Source organism: Gossypium hirsutum, chromosome A06 (assembly GCF_007990345.1).
Source record: "Gossypium hirsutum isolate 1008001.06 chromosome A06, Gossypium_hirsutum_v2.1, whole genome shotgun sequence".
Classification (NCBI taxonomy): domain Eukaryota; kingdom Viridiplantae; phylum Streptophyta; class Magnoliopsida; order Malvales; family Malvaceae; genus Gossypium; species Gossypium hirsutum.
Window position 1 is genome coordinate 98,199,734 of NC_053429.1, and position 25,660 is coordinate 98,225,393.

The following is a 25,660-nucleotide window of genomic DNA, read 5'->3' on the forward strand; positions in this document are numbered from 1 at the left end:
GCATTATATGGACGTAAGTGCCGAATGCCTTTGATTGGACTGAACTCAGAGAAAATTAGATTCAAAGTTGATTTAGTCAAAGAAATCGAAGAAAAGGTAAAGGTAATTCGTGATTGTTTAAAAGCTGCTTTGGATAGACAAAAATCCTATCCGAATTTGAAACCAAAAAGAGATTGAGTTTCAGGTTGGTGATAAGGTATTCCTAAAAGTATCTCCATGGAAGAAGGTTCTCTCATTTGGCTAGAAGGGCAAGTTGAGTCGTCGTTTTATTGGACCGTATGAGATTACCGAAAGGATAGGCCGGTAGCATATCGGTTGACATTTTTGTCTGAATTAGAAAGAATTCATGATATGTTCCATGTTTATGTTGTGTCGATACCGATAAACCCTTCACATGTGATTTCACTTACAAAAGTTGAGATTCGACCTGATATGACTTATGGCAAAGATCCAATTTAACTAATACACAAACCTTTTCACCGGTAATATTTCAGGGATGAAAATCCCTAAGGGGGGAGAGTTATAACATCCCGAATTAGGGTCTAGTCAGAACAGTGGTTTTGAGACCACAAATCCAAAGTAAAAATAATTATTTTATGATTATTATGAGGTCTATGATAAGATTGCATGTTTGTGTGAAAATTTGATGAAGAAATTTTATTGATAAGTGTCCAATTTAACTTTTAAGACTAAAATTGTAAAAGTTGCAAAATATGAGTTCTAGAAGCTTTAAGCATGAAATTGCCATGGATATTAATTAGGGGTCCTTAAATAGCAATTTGCGCAATTTCTTGTTTGGACAAAAATGGGATGAATAGGAAAAATTTGAAAGAAAGGTCTTAAAGGTATTTTTGTCATTTGGTTTAATAAAAAATAAAAAAGGAAATAAGTTAAAAAATTGTGCCATCTTCCTCCCCCATTGTAGAAAATTCTAAGGAGCCATAGCTAGGTTTTGTTCATCTTTCAAGCTTAATAGTAAGTACATCCTAGCCCATTTTTAATGTTCTTTGTATTTTTGAAGTTGTCATCAACCGATCTAGCTACTTTCTACAATTATTTTGAGCTAAGTTCTGTTCAAAAACTTACCATGTGTGACATCATGTATTTTGTGTTTATGGAGAATATGAAGTTTGGTGTGTTGATAACATCTTTCTAAGTGGTTTTTCATGAAACACCTAAAAAAGACCTTTTTGGTAAAAGTTGATAAAATAGGTGGTAAAATTGATTAAAAGAAATGTGGGTTGTTATAGTAGATATAGTTTTTTAGGCTTGGGTAATAAAGAAAATGATACATTACAAGCTAGGGACAAGTTGTAAATATGTAAAATTAAGGTAAAAGGTAATTTCTCAAAGTATGATTATTGATTGAATTGAATAATTGGGTATTAAATAAGTGAAATTTTCTATTATAGATCAAGAAAACGGAGTTCAGACCTAAATCGAGGAATGAACAAGTTGTGGACTAAATCGAATTGTTAGCCATATTTTGGTACTGAGGTAAGTTTGTGTTAATATTGAATATTATGTTATTATGTATCTATTGCTTTGATATTTGATGAAATGTATATTGTCTCTATGAATTTGGTTACGGATGACTCGATGACGGTCTGACAAAGGTTCGATGTTTCGAAACCCGGTTGAACTTTAGGAATAGTTAAGATACAAATGTCATGACATTAGGGTTATGTGTGATCCCATGTAAGGCCATGTATGGGACATGGCATTGGCATTGATATGTGATCCCATGTAAGACGATATCTGGGATAAGGCATTGGCATCTATATGTGATTTGGTGTAAGACCATGTCTGGGACATGGCATCGATATGAGGCATCGTGTAAGACCATAGCTGGGCTATCGACATCGATATGTGATCTCATGTACGACCATATCTGGATATGGCATTGGGATTACTATGTGTATGAGATTTTCCCCAAGTATCCTTTAGTATTCCAAGTGGGTCAATAGGTAATTCAAAGAATATGTCAAAGAAATGACAATGTATGATCAACTTGGAAGGGTACAGGTACGTACACAAAGCCCATAAATATTGAGATTTATGGATCGATGAGACCTTAGTAAGAAGTGAATAAATAAATCATGATTATGAGTTTATTTGTACACTATATAAATGACATTATTTAAGATGTATCTATGACACTTGATGACATCGTGACAAACTATATTATGTTATATGTATAATAATGCATGATTATGTTGTTAATTATTTACATGCAAACTTGCTAAGCTTTATGCTTACTCCCCTTTCTTTTCCATTTTCTTATAGTATCGCCAAATTAGTTCGAGGATCAAAGGACGTCGGAGCTCTGATCACACTATCAAACTAATCTTTTGGGTATAGTGAATTCAAGTATTTTGAGTATGGCATGTATAGGGGACTTGGACTTTTTGTTTATGTGTCATGTTATTTTGGCAAGTGTGCTGGCTTATAATGATTGATGATTCATTTTGTATATGGCCATGAGATATGGTTTATATTGATTATTGGGTTGTAAACCTAATTATTTATGCATGCGTAACAACCCAGTTTAGACCTAGTCGGAATGGTGGTTTTGGGACCCCAAATCCGAGTCAAAAAAATATTTTAATATTATTTTTTGTGCTTAAAGTACGTGAATTCATATGTGTGAAATTTTAGTATGAAAATTTCATCGTTTGAGTGCCGATTTGTGAAAAAAAACTTAATCACGTAAATTGTAAAAGTGGCTAGCTATTTGTTAAAGTGCAATAATGCTATGTTCTTTTAACGTGGAGGCCTTAAAATGAAATTAGGCCATTAATTCATATCTTGGACGGTTATGGGCTTATGTTATATGGTTTTCTAATTAAATTATAAAGGTTAAAAAGGTAAATTATGAATAATATGTATTATGATAAAACATAAATTAAAGTGGCCATGCATTTGTTCATTATTTTGACCGAAATTAGCAAAGAATAAGAAACAAAAGAAGCAAGCTAGGTTCGGCCATGGCTATCTTTGATTAAGGTATTTTAGTTGATCGTTTTTTGCTAATTTTTACGTTTTTTAGATCATTGCTTCATGTTTTTACCGAACCTATACCTCAATTTCAGAATTTGATGAAGATTTTGAGTTATGCCACTATTGATTTGTGAGTATTGAAATGTTAATTGATGATATATGGAAGCTTGATGATAGATAAATATGTTTTGTATTTGAATTTTTGATGAATTTGAGTAATTTAGGTTAAATTGTAATTTTGTAAATTGAGGGGTTAAATATAAAATAAATGAAAGAAATGGGCTGCTAGGGACCTTAGTGGAATTAGGCTAAGCATGGGTGTGGCCAAATTTTGAATATTTTTATGTTTTGTGAAATAAGGACTAAATTGGGAAAAATGTAAAATGTCAGGGGCTAAAGTGCAAATTACCTTTTTATGTGTTTTATGATGATTTTGAATAAATATGTGATTAAATAAGTTAAATTTATATTGGATTCGAACAAGAAATGAGGAAATCGGATTTGGGTTGGGGAAAGTAAAAAATTTTCGAATAGTCGTTCCGGTCCGTTCGTGTTAGTACAAGGTAAGTTCATAAATAAATAAATGTTGTTAAATTGAAATGTATGTGCATTATAGTGTCGAATTGGATTATTACTTGTGTATATGTATATGCCGAATTGAATTAAGCATAGGAACAATTTTACAAGCTTGAATCGATCAAGTTACGACGTCCAAAGCCCCATATGAACCTTAGGAATAGTTAGGATACATATGTCATGACATAAGATTTTGATATGTGTTATCGTGTAAGACAACGTCTGGGACGTTGGCATCGATTTGTGATTTACGTGTAAGACCATGTCTAGGACATTGGCATCGTATATGATTTTGTGTAAGACCTTGTCTAGGACAGTGTCATCGATATTTGATTACATGTAAGACCACGTCTGGGATGCTGGTGTTGTACGAGCTTATGAGCTATCAGAGTATCCTTATTGATTCCAAACGGTTCAACGGGCATTTCGAGAAATAAATGAGTATCTGAATGTGCATCCGAATTAGGTATGTTGTAATGTATATGAAATTAAGTAATGAAAGTGGGTATGATTATGATCAGTTGATATATGGTCTATGTGAAATGAGATGTGGATACTAGCAAGTGAACTATGATCAAATGAATTATATGAGAAATGTGGAATTGTAAATATGTTGTCATATATGATTCAGGCACATGTGATTGTATATGAAATTCTGATATGAATGTGAGTATGATTCAATGACGATATGTGAAATATATGATGATGAATGATGTGTTATATATGCTAGTTATATGAAATTGTGGTCCTATGTTTCGGACATGAGAATTATGAAAAATGGAGCATGGTTTGGATGTGTGATTTGTTATGGTTATTCGGGTTTTGAAATGCATAAAAAGAAATTGATACATTTTTTATGCATGAAATGTAATAAATGACCATGTTTCGATTGGTTATGTAATGAAATTTTGTAAGCTTAATTTATATGAATGATCTAATGGTCGTTAATTGAAATTGAATGTATGGTTTATATGTTCACCGATACATAAGCCTAATGAAGTCACCTGATGTGGTGATGTTGGATTATATAAGAAAAGTGATTGAATATGTGTATGAAGATAACTAAATTTGGCTTAATAAAGTTGAGTTTATTACATGATCTTATGAAGTTGCTTATGGCTTACTAAGCTCTCGAAGCTTATTCTGTGTGTTTTTCCTATGTTCATAGATTTTCGGAGATCTGCTCAAGTTGGAAGTCATTGGAGACATCATTGTACTATCTGGTTAACATTTCGGTAAATAATGTTTTGAAATTTGGTTATGTGGCATGTATAGGCTAGAAGCATGTGAATATGTTTTTAGATGTAAATATATGTTTTGCCAAGTGATATGGCTTGATAATGAATATGGTTTGGTTTTGTTATGATTTATGTGATGAGAAAATGCTATGATTTGATGCATATGAATGACTAAATGAAACAGTCAATTTAGTATGTGCTTAATTGTTAAATTTGGTATAATTTTGGTATGAAGATGGATAAGAAATTGAGATGTTGGTAATGTATGATTTAATGAATTTGGCTTATGATTTTGGTATGTTCTGGTATAGATATTGAGCATGAAATAGACTGATAATTACATGACTTGAATGGTGTATGTTTTGAGATTGAAATTGGCTAAAAATGTGGTATATTGATGCTTGAATGATGCTTGTAGAGAGGACTCAAATTAGTGGCATTTTGGCCTTGTAAATGGCCTATTTTGTGCCCACATGGGCAGGGACGCGGGCGTGTGTCTCTACTGTGTTGCTCAAGGGCCATTTTAGAATGAGCCTGGGCAGACTACACGGTCGTGCACACATGGGCATGTGCCAGGCCATGTGGCCAATTTAGTTTCGACCACGGGCTAGACACACGGGCGTGTCTTGTGGTCGTGTGGATAAGTCTGTATGTATGCCCTGTTTTTTCGGGCGGGTCTAATGCCGTGTGAGGCACATGGCCTATTCATACGGGCGTGTGATCTTTGTAACTTAGAAAATTGTTAAAGATTCGAAAAATTTTGTATGTGTTTGATTTAGTCCCAACCCCTTCCTAATGCATGTTTAAGGTCTCGTTGACCTAAGAAAGGAACTTTAGGTTGATTTTTGATTATAAAATGATGATGTATGACTTTTTATTGGTAAATATTCTGATATTTTTGGTAATGCCTCTTAACCCTAGTCTGGCGACAGATACGAGTTAGGGGTGTTACAGCATGCATGTGTCAAAGTCTTAATGATGATGGATGGTGTTATGTGGCATACAAGTATGATGAATGAATGTTGACAAATTGGTATAGCTATGATCATGGTTTAAAGTGTGAATTGAGAGTAGATTAATAATGTTGATTGGATATGAAATTTGGTGTGGAATGCCTTAAGTAAGCTTGTTAATTTGAGCAAGTGAAATGGTGACATTACATTGGCATGAATTAGTCTTTATTAGGAATAATTGATTGTCAAAATGTGACATCTTCTGTGCCATGAAATATGTCTAAGTATGTGAGTGTCTAAGGGTGGAAAAGGGCTTGGAAAATAGCCTTATAGTTGTCCACACAAGTAGATACATAGGCATGTGTCTAGACCGTATGTAACACACAGTCTGCCCCATGGGAGTGTGATTCGGCCGTGTGTCCCTTGCACCTTAATTAGGTAAAACAAAATGCCTAGTAGTAAACACATGGGCAGAGACACGGCCGTGTGTCTCAACCATGTAAAGGAGACGACCTCAGGACATAGGCGTGTGCCTATGTGAAGTTTGCACCAGATTTTTGGAATTTAATTCGCCACAAGGCCTAAGCACACGCGCGTGTGACTTGGCCGTGCGACCCTATTTAGTTGATGACGTCATAAATAGAGAGTTACACGGGCTGAGGACACGGGCATGTCCCAAGCCACACAGGCATGTCCCAAGCCACACAAGCGTGTGTGATCACACGGCCTACCCACACGGGCGTGTGACCCTCCAAAACAAGAAAATTTCCTAATTGTCACAAAAGTCCTGAAAGTTTTCAGTTTAGTCTCGAACTAAACCTAAGATACATTGTAGGCCTCGTGGGCCCCTATAAGGGCTAATATGCTTGTGTATGAATGGTTTTAAATTGGGCAAAATTTTATGGCCCAGTTTTGTATGAATATTTATGTTTGATTCCGGTAACACCTCGGACGTTGTCCTGGTGACGGATACGGGTAAAGGGTGTTACACGAACCACATGACCATGGGACAAGCCGTGTGTCACACACAACCAAGACACACGCCCGTGTGTTTGTGCATGTTGACAAAATGAGACCATTTCTTAGCCTCATTTGTCACGCAAAACTTACCATTTTCCTGAACTAAAACTCACAGACATATATCCACCAATCCAACATCATATTCACAAGAAATTTGACATTAGTCATATAGTATTATCGCATGCATCAATAGATATAAACTTATGTCATAAACTCATATGCTAACATAATTTCATCAAACCAACACATAATAAGCACTTATGTGATTATCAAAACATCACTTTAAAATAGCCAGACTTAGACCATTATTAGCCACTCCAATGGCTAGGTTACAAAACAACCATTACAAGCCATCATTGGCCAACTAAGCTTATACATGCCATTATACCAAAATGAGATTTCTATTTATACCAAAATGAAATAGTGGATAGTGTGATGACTGCTCCGATCAACTTCCAACCTTCGCAAGCTTTGAGCACTATAAAATAGGGAAAAGTAAACGGAGTAAGCATGTCATGCTTAGTAAGTCCGTATAATAGGAAATAAACTTACCGGTCTTATTTATTAACACAAGCACACATAAATGTATATTCCATCAATTTCCAGTAAGTTACCTAAACACATACACTTATTCAAACAAGTTAGTCACATAATCTCATATGAATATCAAGTAAACATAGATGAGCTCATCACATTACAAACTTCATTAATTTCACCTTTCCACTTTTCAAGAGTCTTTTCCGTCAAACTATTGAAATCTCGATGGATGTTCGGGTAATATACAAGTGTGCAAAAGTACCCATTGGGTACATATTAGAAAGGCACACCCTTAAGCCGTACATTTTATCGTAGGATTACCAGTCCAAGCTAAATCCTATTTGTAGCATATGCTCTAAAGAGCTTAATATGGATTACCCGTCCGGGCCAAATCCAATTTATAACCTAACTCAAGAGGGCCTACATTAGAATTACCCCTCCGGGCTAAATTCTATTTGCAACATATTCATTATTACTTTCAACCCATCAAAATTCAATATTCGACCGGAACACAATAAATTTTCCATATTACACAACTTAAAACCATTTCATTATATATATATATATCATCTCACACATAACAACACAATCATACAATTTAATTCAAGTATATTAACATACATTTTTAAGTTACACGAACTTACCTTGAAAATGGTTCGTTTTTTAATTTCAACTAATCTAAAACCTTTTGCTTTCCTCGATCTAGTTCTGTAGTTGGTCTTTCCGGATATATATGGATAAATTTAACTATTAATCTATCACATTTCATATACATTCGCATTCTATTGCATCCTAGGTAAAACTACCATTTTGCCCCTATCCTTTTCAAAAATTCTATCCTAGGCTTGGAAAATGAAATTCATGAAATTTAACCCTCTTTCCAACCTAGCTAAAATTTATAAACAACATTTATAGCACACATTTTTCACAAATTTTAGAATTTTCCATAGGGTTTTACCATTTTCATTTTAGTCCCTAAATACAGTTTTCATCAAAAATTGCTTTATAAAAGTTGTGTATCTATGGATAACTTTTCATTTTCTACCATAAATTTTCAATTTTCAGCATATTCATCCATGTCCCAAATTTCATACCTTGATAACTTTTCAAATCAATCTCCTAAATAGAGAGATTAGACTATCCCGGTCTCAAAAATATAAAAATCATTAAAAACGGGACTTGATTTCATACCTTTTTGAGCTTGGTAAGTTTTCTTCCTCCCTCCTAGGGTTTCCATAGAAATTTTGGGAAGATGATATGAAATTAGATGAATATTTCTTTTTATTTAATTTCCATCTTTTAATTTTAGTGATTTCCAATTTAGTCCTTTGCCTTTTCTAATTTTTCCATGGATGAGTCATTAAAATATCTACTAACTACTCTTCAATTGTCTAATTACCATATAAGGACCTTAAGTTTTGAATTCTATAGCTATTTGATACCTATAGCTACTAGAATCCAACTTTTTTATTTTATGCAATTTAGTCCTTTACCTAATTAATCACACAATCGATAAAATTTTCTTATCAAAATTTACATGTGACCTTCCTATCATGATGCCAACCATAAAATAAAATAAAATAAATTTTATTTTTTTAAAGTCAAATTTGTGGTCCCAAAACCACTGTTTCGACTTCACCGAAATTGGGCTGTTACAGCGTAAAAGTTATTCCAATGGTGGGATTGCACCAAATCCCAAATCTCATCATAAGCAGACATGGTAGGGTTGAACCTACGTTCTTGAATGAAAGAATGCCCACTCAATTGGAAGTAGAACCTCTCTAGTTCCAGATTATGGAAGTGCTTGGCATTGATGTTACTCGGCGCCTCAGTAGTGCATTGTTGTTTCCTTTGTGCCATTTTCAAATTATGACAAAATAATAACAATCCAACTGATAAAATTAATGAGAAATAGAGTTAGAACACGAAATATCGGGTTGCTGTCGATGAAAGCCGTTCTTCAATCGATGAGGAATCAATAATTTGTAATAGGAGAAGAAAACTAGAAAACTACGAAATAAAGATAACAGGAAGAACTTACTTCTAGAAATTGGAGATAGAAAATGCAAAAACTCGAAGCTAGATCTTGAATGAGAGGTGTGGTGGCTATAAGAGAGTTTTGCTTTTCTTGGGTGTTTGAAAGGAGTGTTTTTAGGGATAAAATTAGTGGGTATAAATTGAATTCCAATGGGTTTTCTTTTGCCTAAAATGCCCCGATTCTAGTTGAAAAATGTAGGTGTGTCGTGCCATAGCTTGTGCATAACGCGACACGACAACCTAGTTTCACCTCATTTAGGCTCAAAGTGGTCGTGTCATGCCATAACTCATCTGTGGTGTGACACAACATGAAAATTTCATGTCCTCATTGCACATGGGTCGTGTCCCACCATGGGGGTGGTGTGTTGCAACACAACCTTGCTTCTACACCTTTGGGATGTGTCAAAGTCCTCTAATCGTTCATTTTTTGTCCCTAATTGGCTTCTACTTGTCTCGTTGTTTCAAGAAACCTATTTTCTCCTAATTCTAACATGCAATTTAAAAAATACTTATCCTAAAATCTAATTTCAAATAAAATGTTAAAATTAATTCACAATATTTACAAATTTATTAAAGTTCAATAATTTAAAAATTATGTCGCACTACTGGGCCAACAATTCCTTAAATTTGACCATTGACTTCATCTGTCATTCATGTCCATCATAGCCTAGCTGACCAATTATAATCGTATCAGGATCTCACCATTTATCCCTTTCTCTCATATTACTCTTACCAAAATCAAAATGACTTGAAGAATACTTTCGATCAAGGCTGTTAAGGATTAAATCAAATATCATGTAACATTCCTCCCTAAGTAATCCTTCACTTGGGAATTATAACCACATTTGAACACTTCTATTTAGCCATTGATTTTCATTATTAGCTCGTCTTGTTCAAGACCGATGGTCAACCTAGAAGTGGCCATAAATGACCTACCCAATAGAATGGGAATATCCTGATCTTCCTCAAACTCAAGTACTACAAAGTCGATAAGGATTATAAATCCTCGTACCTTGCCTAATACATCCTCAAGTACACCTTTCGAATGTACCAATGATCTATCGGCTAATTGTAGTGTTATGAAGTGTTTTTAAGATCACCAAGTTCGAGTTTTTGATAGATTGATAGGGGCATTAAGTTTATGCTAGCCTTAAATTGCACAGGGCTTTACTGAAGTGCTAGTCTTGTAACACCCCTTACCCGTATCCATCGTCGGGACGGGTACAGGGCATTACTAGGATAAAACGTAAACATACATACAGAATCGGGTGACAAAATTTTTTTTGAGCACTAACACATGCACATCGTCCCTAATACGGGCTTACAAAGCCCAAAGCATACATCGGGGGTGATTTAGGATTGAACAGTGAAATTTAGGAAATTTTTCATAAAACAGGGTCACACGCTCGTATGGACACAAGGACACACCCGTATGCCCTTGACATGCCCGTGTCCCCAGGCCGTATAACTCTCTGTTTATGACATCAGCATAAATTTAAGATCACACGGCCAAGTCACACACCCATGTGCTATGTCGTGTGGCAAATTTAATTTTCAAATCAAATGTACAGACTTCACATGGCCTGGGCACACGCCTATGTCCTAAAGCCGTGTCCTTCACATGGTTGAGACACACGGTCGTGTCTTTTCCTGTGTGTTTACTATCATGCATATTGACTTGTAAAACTAAGGTGCAGGAGACACACGATCGGACTGCACGCCCATGGGGCTGACCGTGTGTTACACACCAGAAAAGTTTACGTACATACCTGTACCATACATTTTTACTCATTCTACCCCACTTCTTAACCATAATCTTGAACGGCCCATTGAATCACCCGAAATACTAAAGGACGTTCGGAATCATCATGCACCACATAGAATTCCAAAGCCGAGTTCCAGACATGGTCTTACATGGGTCTAGATATCGATGCCATATCCCAGATATGGTCTTATACAAAATCTCACGCCGGTGCCGATGCCATGGCTTAGACATCGTCTTACACGGGACCTCACATCGATGCCATGTCCTAGACATGGTCTTACACGAAATCTCATATCAATGCCATATCCCAGATATGGTCTTACATGAAATCTCATATCAATGTCATATCCCAGATATGGTATTACATGAAATCACATACCGAGGCTGACGCCATATCCCAGATATGGTCTTACACTGGTACACATATCAATGCCGATGCCATGTCCCAGACATTGTCTTACACTGGCTCTCATTAATCGTGGTGTCATGATATCCGAATCTTAAGCACTCTTCAAGGTCACCCGAGACTTCCGAGATATAAAGCTATCACCAAACTTTCAGTAAATCGTCACAAGCCAATTTCATTAGATCATTCATACATGTATCATAGAACATCAGTTATTAAATGCATAATAATGGAATTGTTAAATTACTTACACCCAACTTACCTCAGTGCAAAACATGACAATTTGTGATTTAGTCCACAACCTTGCCTTTTCCTCGGTCAAGGTCTATCCCTCGTCCCTCTTGATCTGTAATAGCACATTTAGCTCATTTAATACACGCATTATTCAATTCAGTCCAAAAATCACAATATGGCAAAATTACAGATGCACCATTAAAATTTCACAAAATTATGAAATTGCCCCTAACTCGTAAAATGAAAATTACCCATTTTCCCATTATTCAAGCCGAGCCTAATCATTTTCTCTCCTATACCGACACACATTTTTCATTTATTCATACATTTGCACATAGTTTCTACAACTTTTACAATTAGGTCCTTTTTATCAATTTCACCAAAAACCACCTAGTAGAAGTTGTTCACCACACCTCAAGCTTTCATATTCTTCCATTAGACATCAAAGCACAAATATATCAGTCATGGGTATATTTTTGAACATGAACTCTAGCTCAAATTAAGGGCAGAAATAACTAAATCAAGCTACGAGAACTTCAAAAATATAAAGAACATTAAAAACGGGGCTAGGATGCACTTACTTTAAGCTTGAAATATGAAAGAATCCATAGCTATGGCTTCTTGTGAAATTCGGCCAAGGAGGATGAAGATGGACATAATTTTTGACTATCTTTCCCTTTAATTGTTTTAATAACCAATGGACCAAAATGTCCTTCCATTAAAACTTTGATATTTTATCCCTCCTATGTCCATTTTTGTCTATAATGACATATAATGGTCTATTTTCCAAATAAGGACTTCAAATTTTAGATCCCATCACAATTAAGCCCTTAAATCAACTAGAACACATGTTCTTCACTTATTGCAATTTAGTCCTAATAACTCAATTGGACACCTTGTCGGTAAAATTTCTCCTCGATTTTTTCACACAGGCATGCATATATATCATAGACCTCATGACATTCATAAAATAATTATTTCCATCTCAAATTTGTGGTTTCAAAACCACTATTCCGACTAGGCCCTAATTCGGGATGTTACAATTCTACCCCCTTAGGGATTTTTGTCCCCTAAAATCTTACTGGTAAATAAGTGCGGGTATTGATTTCTCATGGCCTCCTCAAGCTCCCATGTAGCCTCCTCTATCCCATGCCTATGCAATAACACTTTTACTAAGGCGGTATTCTTTTTTCTCAACTATTTGACTTCCCGATGCAAAATCTTGATCAGCTCTTCACCATAAGTCATGTCCGGTTGAATCTCAATTTCTGTCGGTGATATCACATGTGAGGGGTCCGATCTATAATGACAGAACATAGAAACGTGGAATAAATCATGGATCTTTTTCAATTCTGGTGGTAAAGCCAATCGATAAGCTACTGGTCCTATCCTTTCGGTGATCTCGTGTGAAACGAGGGCTTACCTTTCCCTTCCTGTTGAATCTCAGAACCTTTTTCTATGAGAATACTTTCAAAAATACCGTATCACCCACTTGAATCTCAATTTCTTTGTTTTTTAAATCCGTGTAAGACTTTTGTCTATCCAATGTCGCTCTCAAACAATCTTTAATCACTTTTACTTTGTCTTCAGTTTCCTTAACCAAGTCAACTCCGTGCAATTTATTTTCCTTAAGCTTTGTCCAATACAACGGAGTTTGACACATTTGGCCATACAGTGCCTCATAAGGTGCCATTTTTAGGCTCGTTTGAAAACTGTTGTTATAGGCAAACTTAACCAAAGGTAAGTACTTTTCCCAACTACCTTCGAATTCTAGGACACAACATCTCAACATGTCTTCCAAGGTTTGAATCACTCTCTCGAATTGGCCGTCGGTTTATGGGTGGAAAGCAGTACTAAAATTCAATTTCGCGCCCAAGGCTTCTTGTAACTTTTTCCAATACCGCGACGTAAACCTCGGATCTCTATCTGAGATGATCGATAAGGGTATTCTGTGAAGTCTCACAATTTCAAAAAAATATAACTCAGCCAATTTATCAAGAGAGTAGTTAGTACGTACCGGGATAGAATGAGCCGACTTCATCAATTGATCAACTACGACCCACACCGCATCTTTCTTACTCGGTGTCAAAGGTAAGCCTGATACAAAATCCATGGTAATTCGGTCCCATTTCCATTCGAGAACCATGATAGTTTGCAGTAATTTGGAGGGTACTTGGTGTTGATAAATTAAGCATCTCGCAACAAACTCGGATATATCTCCCTTCATACCATTCCACCAATATATTTTCTTCAAGTCGTTGTACATTTTCGTACTACCGGGGTGTACTGATAGATGACTATTGTGTGCCTCATTCAAAATCTTGTGAATCAACTCGGTATCTTTAGGAACACAAATCCTATCTCAGAACATCAAGCAACCATCGGAATCAACCCGAACATCAAATTCAGAACCTGACTCACTCTGAGTTCTCTTAGCTTGCAATTCATTGTCGTTACTCTAAGCTTCACAAATTTCTTGAACAAATATCGGCCTAGCTCTTAACTCTGCTACAACCGCACGATCACTTGATAAAGCAATCCGAGCATCCATGGCTCTCAAAGGAAACAAGGATTTTCTACTTAGAGCATCAGCGACCACATTCACCTTTCTCGGATGGTAGTCGATTATTAACTCATAATCTTTTATCAACTCTAACCATCTCCGCTGCCTGAGATTTAAATCCTTTTGAGTCATCAGAGATTTCAAACTCTTGTGATCGGTGAATATTCGGCAAGTCTCACCATACAAATGGTGTCTCCAATCTTTAATGCAAACACAATAGCAACTAGTTCTAAATCATGTGTCAGGTAATTTTTCTCATGTGGTTTTAGTTGTCTAGATGCATAGCCTATCACTTTGCCTTCTTGCATAAGCACATACCCCAACCCATTCAAATATGCATTACTAAAGATCACGAACTCCTTTCTCGGCTCAGGTTGAACTAACACTGGAGCTTTACTCAACAATGCTTTTAGTTTCTTAAAACTCTGTTGACACTTCTCTATCTATTCAAACTTAACATTCTTTTCTAGCAACTTCATCATTGGAATGGTAATAATAAAAAATCCTTTAACAAACCGTCTATAATAACCGGCCAAGCCTAAAAAGCTTCTAACCTCTGTCACATTCTTCGGCGGTTTCTAGTCAACAATGGTTAAAATCTTTCTCGGGTCAATTTTAATACCGTCTCCCGAAATAATGTGTCCTAAAAACCCAACTTCTCCAAGTCAAAATTCACTTTTACTGAACTTGGCATACAACTCTTTGTCCCTTAAAGCCTGCAAAATAGTTCTCAAGTTCTCAGCATGCTCTGCCTCATCCCTTGAATAAATTAAAATATCATCGATGAGCACCACAGGAAACTTATCCAAATAAGGCCAAAATATTCTATTCATTAAATCCATAAACACGATAGGAGCATTTGTTAATCGGGCCTAATTGTGGTTTCAAAACCACTATTCTAACTAGACCCTAATTTGAGATGTTACAAGTCCCCTATCTCTATTGGAATCGTGAAGCTACCTGAATCTTTTAATTTTGGGGTATGTAACACCCTATTGTCAAGCTTTCGAGTTATTTGGGTTTTCAATCAAACGCTTGAATTTTCATAAACTAAGATAATGACTCGATTCCTTATTTATTTTTAATGTTATTTGATCATTTAAATTGAGTTTTAAATGTTAAATCGCATGTTTTTAATAAAAGCTAAAAATTAGGTCGTTAATGGTGGATTTCAAGATTTTGGGTAAAAACATGGTTTCAAAGTGTTTTTCAACTTGTTTTGAAATGATTAAGAGGTTTCTAAACTTTCTTTAAACTTTCGTTAAAGATTTCTTAAGTTTTAATGAATTTTCAAAAAATAGCCATAATCATGTCGAAAAAGTCATTACCATGAATTGCTTGTGGTGAATCCTTAGCTGATTTTTGAATGCATTGTTGTGTGAATTATTGTGTTGAAGCTTCAAATTTGTTAGGACGTTCTACGAGTAGAGATAAATACAAGGAAAAGCTAGTTTGAGCTTTCATCTTTTTTGGCAAAAGCTTATTGGTGAATGCTTGGAATAATTGCTTGTGGACATGATTTAATGAGTTATTTAGGAATTTAATAGTAGCCTAAACCCCTACTCTATATTCTGAGTGTAAGCTTTCTCATACCTATGTTATCTTATGAACTATGTGCTTATGTGTTTGTGAATGTGAATTGAGATGAGATGCTATAACATGTGATATGTGGTTATGATAACTGTTGTGGAAGTGCAAACATGTACATATTATGTATATGTTAAATGTTAGTGACACTATTTTGCTAAAAATGTAAATATGTAGTGATAGTGCACGGATAATCGGTAAGTGATATGTGTTTGTTTCCGATATTTTGGCCTTGTGATCTTGAAACCGTTAGATATAGTTGGCATGCCATAGGGTTGTGTGTACTCACCTATATGTACATGCTTTTGGGCATTGAGGCCCTAGGACATGTTGGATGGGCAAGGGAATGTGAGCTAAAGCTTTATTCAATGAGACATGTGAGGGGAAATAAGGAGAGTGTTAGCTATATACTTCACTTCTGGGATATGTTAGACTCTATGAGTCTATGTGGTATGTTGGAGATCCATGTATCCGATGAGTGATGATAGAGCTCACTTTTATGTTTCATAGCTCAAGTGTCAAATTATCTTAAATTATTAATGTTATTTGATTATACAAGTAATGTGATATATGTTTAAATGTCATGTGATTATGTGATATTGTGATATATGCTTGAATGTTATGAAATTATACGAGTATTGTGATATATGCTTAAATATTATGTGATTATTTGAGTACTGTGATATATGCTTGTATGTTAGGTGACTATATGTGTAATATGATATATGCTTAAAAGTGAATGTGATTACCATCCAAATGATCTAGTAAATAATGCACGATTAAGAATAATATGACACTAGAGTTGGAACTGTTGAGGTTATGCTATATGGTTGTTTCGTTAATGCTTGATGAATTTTTTGCATTGTGGTTATTTTGAGCATTCACTGAGCTTGTTAAGCTCACCCATTCCCTTATTAAACTATTGTAGATTAGTAGTGTGCCAGTGTGAGTGGTGTGGTTCCAAAGGGCAATCTAAGCAAGTCCATTTCTATGTTTCCGTAAGTGTTACCATTATTTGTTTACGTTTCGGGAATAAGGCTATGTGGTAGACTTTTAATGATATTTGTCATGATGTTTTGGAAGTTCCATAACTTAATTGATCTTAGGATTTTGAGAATTGAATCGTATTTTTCTAATTATCATTTGAACTTATTTTCAATGTTTGAGACTACTATTATGGCCGTTTTGTTGTTTATTTGATGACGATATGATAGCATGGTGAATTAGTACAAGTTAGATTGCCTTTTATCCTTATATCTGTTGTATTTTTCTAGTCTAAAACAAAGGTATCGATATTGGTGTTGTAAAAATGATACCTCTATGATTTGGAATGTGCAAGAAGTCAGAATCGTAAATTGTTATCGATACCCTATCATGAGTGTAACACCCCTAACCCGTATCCATCGCCAGACTAGGGTTAAGAGGCATTACCGGACATATCGAAACATTTGACAATCATTTCACAATCGAAAGTCATACATTATCATATCATAGTCAAATATCAACAATAAGTCCCTTTCTTAGGTCCACGAGACCTTAAACATGCATTAAGGAGAGGTCGAGACTAAACCGAACACATATAAAATTTTTCAAAACTAAACAAATTTTCTAAGTTACAGAGGTCACATGCCCGTGTGAGCAGGCCATGTGCCTCACACGGCATTAGCCACGCCCGTGTGTCAAGGCCGTGGTGAAACAGAGCATATATACTGACTTGTCCACATGGCTACACGACACGCCCGTGTGCCAGGCCGTGTGAAAATTAGGGAGGCTACTGACTTGGGTCACACGCCCAATCACACACCCGTCTGTCTAGTCTGTGCTCAAAATTGACTTGGCCACACGGCTTGGAACATACTCGTGTGTGTGACGGTGTGGTTTACCCAGGCTCATTTCAAAATGGCCCTCGAGCAACATGGCAGAGACACACGCCTGTGTCCCATAACGTGTGGGAAAAAATAGGCCATTTACAAAGCCAACTTGCCACCCTAATTTTGGGTCCTTCCTACAAGATCAAAACCAAATCATTTCATACCAAATTCCAACCAATACATAACCAAAACATACACCAATCATCCCATATTATTAACAACCAATTTCATGCTTATATCCATACCAAAATCATGTTAAATCAGAAGCCAAAGTCATACCAAAACATATGTTTTATAACTTCAATTTACTTCATTCAATCTCTTGCCAAAATCTTACCAATTTGACGATTTCTCTTGGTTATTCATGAACACATCATATTAGCAATATTGCATCACATAGTTTATGCTAAAATGTTATTCATAAACACATCCAAAACCAAGCCATATCAAATGGCTAAATATTCAAAACTCAAAAAACATATCTTAATTTATCTATACAATACATGCCATACTTTAATATTTACACTTTCATAAAGTACCAAAGATAAGTTTAATAGTGTGGTGATAATCCTCGACAATCCCCGAGCCTCCAGTAGCTTCGATATCTAAAACACAATGCAAACACACACAAAGTAAGCTTTCAAAAGCTTAATAAGCCATATACAAAAAAACTTATCATTTGAGCATATAAATATCATAAAATACATATATTCCATAGCCAAATACAATTACAAACCACAAAGTTCATATACATTACACATATTCCCAATTCATTGTACATATAGAATAATTTCTCATACTTATATCACATTTCATCACTTGCACATATACTTACTTTTCATTCTCAATCATGATATACATTTCAAACATACCTAAATCGGATACAATTCACACAGTTATCCGTTTCTCAGAATGTTCATTGAACAGTTCGGAATCATAAAGGATACTTAGATAGCTCAGAAATCTCGTACAATGTCAACGTCCCAGACGTGGTCTTACATATAATCAAATATCGATGCCACTGTCCTAGATTGGGTCTTACACGAAATCAAATACGATGCTGATGTTCCAGACATGGTCTTACACGTAAATCTCAAATCGATACCAATGTCCCAGACGTGGTCTTACACGGAATCACATATCGAAAATCCTATGTCATGACATATGTATCCTAACTATTCCTATGGTTCGTACGAGACTTTCGGACGTCGTCACATTATCGAAATTTTATAAATTTCTTTATATTCAATTCAAATAGTCATTCATCATAATTCATTAACATATAAGCAATAATAATTCAATTCAAACTTACCTCGTACGAAAATGAACAGAAACGAACGACTATTCAACGACTTTCGACTTTCCCCGATTTAATTCTGTTTTATTTGGTTCTTAATCTAAACACATTCAAATTTGACTTATTAAATCTCAAATTCATTCAAATCAATTCATAAACATATACTTAGGGCATTTTACAAATTAGCCCTCACATTTTCACATTTTAACACTTTAGCCCCTAATTCATAAAATCACAAAATTCACAAAATTTCCTTTCACACATGCCTAGCCGAATTTTCCTTTGGCTCATATAAGTCTACATATTTCATTTATTTCACATTTTAGCCCTTTGATTTCTCATTTTCACAATTTAGTCCAAAATACTCAAATTCATCAAAAATCCTAATACAAAACATAATAATCAAACACATATCGTTCACTTTCCATCATCATACTTCATAAAACTCACATTATCAACAATGGAACATCTTAAAATCATAATCAAATTCAGAAATTGAGGCATGGGCTTGATAGAACACAAAGCAACGATCACAAAAATGTAGAAATGATCAAAAATCGAGCAAAATACATACCTTAATCAACAATCTCCTTAGACGAACCCTAGGAAGCTTATTTTCTTTCTTTTACTTTGTATTTTTGGCTATGGATGAGCACAAATGACTAATTTTTAACTTTGTTTTATTAAATCAACATTTAATTATCAATTTACTAATTAACCTTTTTAATTCCATTTAAAATCCACTAACTCATGACCAAAAATGTCCATGCATTAATTCAATGGTATAATTGCATCATAAGGACCCCACATATATTAAGACATAGCAATTCGGCACTTAATCAGATAGAAGGCCACTTTTGCATTTTCTGTGATTAAGTCATTTTTCTAAATTAAGCACAGAAACAATCAAATTTTCACACGAAATTTTCACAGATATCAATTCACATATTATAAGCACGGAAAATAATATTAAAATATTTTTCTAACTCGAATTTGTGGTCCCGAAACCACTATTCCGACTAGGGTCTAAACCAGGCTGTTACAACTCTCCCTCTTTAGGTATTTCATCCCCAAAAATCTTAACGTTGAATAGATTCGGATATTGCTGTCTCATAGCATCTTCGGGCTCCCACATAGCCTCTTCAGTACCGTGTCAATGCCACGTTACCTTTACTATTGAAATTTTCTTATTTCGTAGTTCTTTAACCTTGCAAGCTAAGATACTGATCGGTTCTTCTTCATAAGTCATATTGGACAGAATTTCTATCTCAGATGAGGAAATCACATGCGAAGGATTTGATATGTATCGTTGAAGCATCGATACGTGAAACACATTATGAATCTTTTCTAACTCAGGTGGCTATAACAATCTATATGCAACTGGTCCAATATGCTCTATAATCTCATACCGCCCGATAAACCTCAGACTCAATTTGCCTTTATGTCCGAACCGAAGTACTTTCTTCCACGGAGACACTTTCAAAAATACTTTGTCGCCGATCTCAAATTAAATGTCTTTTCGTTTCAAATTTGCATATGATTTTTGATGATCGGAAGCTATTTTCATACTTTCTCGGATTGGTTTTACTTTCTGTTTAGTCTTCTTTATCAAATCAACCCCATGAATCTTATTGTCACTGAGCTCTGACCAATACAATGGCGTGCGGCATTTTCTACCATAGAAGGCTTTGTATGGCTTCATTTTAATACTCGATTGAAAACTATTATTATGAGCAAATTCAATCAATGGAAAATATTGTTCCCACGTGCTTTCAAACTCAAGATGTAACATCTCAACATATCCTCGAGAATCTGAATAATCCGCTCAGATTGACCATCCGTTTGCGGGTGAAAAGTAGTACTGAAGTGTAATTTTGTACCTAAAGCCTCTTGTAGTTTCTTCCAAAATCGCGAAGTGAATCTCGGATCTTTATCTAACATAATAGACAAAGGCACCCTGTGCAATCTCCAAATATCAGAAATGTATAACTCAGCTAATTTAACAATCGAGTAATCAGATCGTACTGGAATAAAATGAGTTGATTTTTTCAATTGGTCAACTACAACCAAAATTGCATCTTTTTTCTCAGAGTTAAAGGCAAACCCGAAACAAAATCCATCATTATTCTATCCCATTTTTACTCTGGAATCATAATCGGTTGTAAGAAACCGGATGGCACCTGATGTTCAGCTTTAACTTGCTGACAGGTTAAACATTTTGAAACAAAGTTAGAGATATCTCCTTTCATTCCAGGCCACCAATAATGCTGTTTCAAATCATTATACATTTCCGTACTACTCGGATGTACAGATAAACGACTATTGTGAGCTTCATTCAAAATCATCTGAATCAACTCTGAATTTCTCGAAAAACAAATATGACCTCGGAATCTTAAACAATCATCATTATCAATTCGATATTCAGAATCAAAATCCAAATCACATTGAGCTCATTTTGCTATTATCTCATTATCAACTTCTGAGCATCAATAATCTATTGTAAAAACAATGCTCTTGCTTTCAATTCTGCTAAAATCGAACCATCATCAAATAGAACTAAATGATTATTCATCGCACATAATACAAACAATAATTTCTAACTCAAAGCATCAACAACAACATTTGCTTTTCCCGGATGATAATCGATAACAAGCTCATAATCTTTTAGCAGTTCTAGCCATCTTCCCTGTTGCAAGTTCAAATCTTTCTAAATCATCAGATATTTCAAACTTTTATGATCAGAATAAACATGACATTTCTCACCAAACAAATAGTGGCGCCAAATCTTCAAAGCAAACACAGTAGCCGTTAATTCCAGATCGTGTCTCAGATAATTATTTTTGTGCGGCTTTAACTCTCTCAAGGCATAAGCTATAACTTTCCCTTCTTGCATAAAAACGCATCTCAAATCGTTCAATGATGCATCACTATATATTACAAATTTCATATCTTTCTGAAGCAATTTTTTTCAACGGAGTAGCAATCACAAAAAGCCTTTCACAAATTGTCTATAACAACTGGTAGGTCCCAGAAAACTGTGAATTTCAGAAACGTTTCTCAGAGGCTTCCAATCTAATATAGCTGAAATTTTGCTCTAATCAACTCAGATATCAAATGCTGACACAACATGTCCCAGAAAACTGACTTCTCGTAACCAGAATTCACATTTGCTAAACTTCGCATACAACTGCTTAGCACGCAAAGTCTGTAGCACTATTCTTAGATGCTCAGCATGTTCGGTTTCATCATGTTAATACATCAATATGCCATCAATGAATACAATAACAAATCGTTCTAAATATGGTCTAAAAATTTTGTTCATCAAATCCATAAAAATAGCAGGTGCATTCGTTAATCTGAAAGGCATAACTAAGAACTCATAGTGTTTGTACCTTATTCAGAAAGCAATTTTCAGAATGTTTGAATCTTTTACTCGCAACTGATAGTATCTCATATCTATCTTTGAAAACACAGTAGCTCCTTTCAAATGATCAAACAAATCATCAATTCTGGGCAAAGGATATATATTCTTGATAGTCACTTTCTTCAACTGACAATAATCAATGCACATTCTCGTCATACCATCTTTCTTTTTCACAAACAGAATAGGAGCACCCCAGGAAGAACAGCTCGGTCGTGCAAATCCTCTATCTGACAACTCTTGTAACTGTGACTTTAATTCTTTTAACTCGGTCGAAGCCATTCTATATGGAGCTATTGAAATTGGAGTAGTCCCCGGTACTAATTCAATGCCAAACTAAACTTCTCGAATCGAAGGTAATCTCGAAAGTTCTTCAGGAAACACATTAGAAAATTCAAATACAACAGGCACTAATTCAATTTTCTTTTTTTTCACTTTCAAATAAATCACATAAGCAAAATAGGCTTCACAACCATTTCTCACATATTTATAAGCTAACATTGAAGAAATCACTGCCAGTAAACCATTCAGATCATTAGACTCAATCTGAATAATCTCATCATTTTGACATTGCAAATCAATAGTCTTCTGTTTGCAGTTTACAATAGTATCGTGAAAAGTTAACCAATCCATAACCAGAATTATATCAAATTTGTTGAATGGTAATAACATCAAATCAGCTGAAAAACATGAATCTCAAATCATCAACGGACAATTTTTACACACTTTGTCAACCAATACATACCGGCCTAATGGGTTCGATACTCTAATTACGAATTCAGTAGACTCTACAAGCAAAGTCTTACTACTTACTAAGTTCATGCATATATAAGAATGCGTTGATCCGGGATCTATCAATCAATCATAGAAGTACCATAAAGAGTAAATGTACCTGTAATAACATCTAAAGACGAAGCTTTGTCATGAGCTCGGATAGCGTAGGCTCCAACAGGTGCGTGAGCATCAGATCTAACAGTCGTATCTTTAGTTCTCCTCTGGCTGCCACTCACATTACTCGTATTTCTGGGCAGTCTACCTCGAGCTGTATTGCCACTCGGCCTCAGATTTTGCACAATCTCTTGATCTACAGACTCAGGACATTCACGGATAAAGTGATCTAAGGATCCACATCTAAAGCAAGCTCAGTCATTCAATCTACAACTTCCCGGATGTCTTTTACCACAATGTCTAGACTCGGGTCGATCATATTGAACATTTCCAACACTTGCAACAGAAGTAGCTGGAGCTCTGAAACTCAAATGCGATCTAGTACGACCTCTACTCAAATGTCCCATATTAGCCTTTGAACAAATATAATCATGGAATTTCTTTGACGCAGATTGAAATGATTTACTTGCGAATCTCTTTCTCATATATCTAGTTTCTGAGTCGGCTTTCCTTTTCTTTTTCCCAAGTTCTTCAGCATTACACGCTCGTTCAACAAGTACTACAAATTCTTTTACCTCCAAAATTTTGACTAACAACTTGATGTCTTCATTCAAGCCATCTTCAAACCTTTTACACATTATTGCTTCAGTCGAGACGCATTCTCGTGCATATTGGCTTAATCTTACAAATCTTCGCTCGTATTCTGTAACAGACATACGACCCTGTTTCAACTCAAGAAACTGTTTATGTTTTTGGTCATTGAATCTCTGGCTGATGTATTTCTTTTGAAATTCAGATTGAAAAAAGTCCCAAGTGACTCATTCTCTCGGAACCATTGATATCAATGTCTTCCACCAATGGTACACTGTATCTCTCAAAAGTGAAACGACACATTTAAGACATTCTTCGAGAGTACATGATATTTCATCGAACACTCGTATCGTATTCTCTAGCCAGAATTCATCTTTTCAGCATCATCATTAGTAGTAGCAGGGAACTCTTCAGCCCCATATTTTTTAATCTTATCAACTAAAGGCTTATTCTGACGAATCAGATCTACAGCTTGTGGCACAATTGGGACTTGTGGATGATTTAGCGGGGGTAAAGGTTGTGGAACAGCCGGATTAGTTCTCATATACGGAGTGAACTATTCATCATTTGGTAAAAGGCTTGCTTAGCCTCTCCCTCATGACTACTAGTAGCAGGTCTAGAGTCAGATGGCGCTTTCCTTTGAGTAGGAGTAGGCGCATTACTTTCTAGATCGTCAGCTACGGCTTGTTCGGGATCCATTTACTATATAAAAACACATTTTCATTATCAGGAATCATCACACTATCCCAGTTCATATATATGGCATGTCTAGATAGACTCACCTATCTATGTTAGTCCTAGATTCGACTAAACTGTAGCTCTAACCAACCAAATGTAACACCCCTAACCCGTATCTGTCGCCAAACTAGGGTTAAGAGGCATTACCGGACATATCAAAATATTTCGCAATCATTTTCAAATCAAAAGTCATACATTAACATATCATAGTAAAATATCAACAATAAGTCCCTTTCTTAGGTCCACGAGACCTTAAACATGCTTTAGGGAGAGGTCAGACTAAACCGAACACAGATAAAACTTTTCAATACTAAACAATTTTTCTAAGTTACAGAGGTTACACGCCCATGTGAACTGGTCGTGTGCCTTACACTGCATTAGACACGTCCGTGTGTCTACGCCGTGGTGAAACAAAGCATACATATTGACTTGTCCATATGACCACAAGACACGCCTATGTGCCAGGCCATGTGAAAATTAGGAAGGCTACTGACTTGGGTCACATGGCTAGTCACATGCCCGTGTGTCTAGCCCGTGCTCAAAATTGACATGGCCACATGGCTTGGCACACACTTGTGTGTGCGACCGTGTGGTCTACCTAGGCTCATTTCAAAATGGCCCTCGAGAAATACAATAGAGACACACTCCCGTGTCCCTACCCATGTAGGCAAAAATAAGCCATTTACAAGGCCAACTTGCCACCCTAATTTTGGGTCCTTCCTACAAGATCAAAACCAAATCATTTCATATCAAATTCCAACCAATACATAACCAAAACATATACCAATCATTCCATATCATTAACAACCAATTTCATGCTTATATCCATACCAAAATCATGTTAAATCATATCCCAAAGTCATACCAAAACATATGTTTTATGACCTCAATTCACTTCATTCAATCTCATGCCAAAATCTTACCAATTTCACCATTTC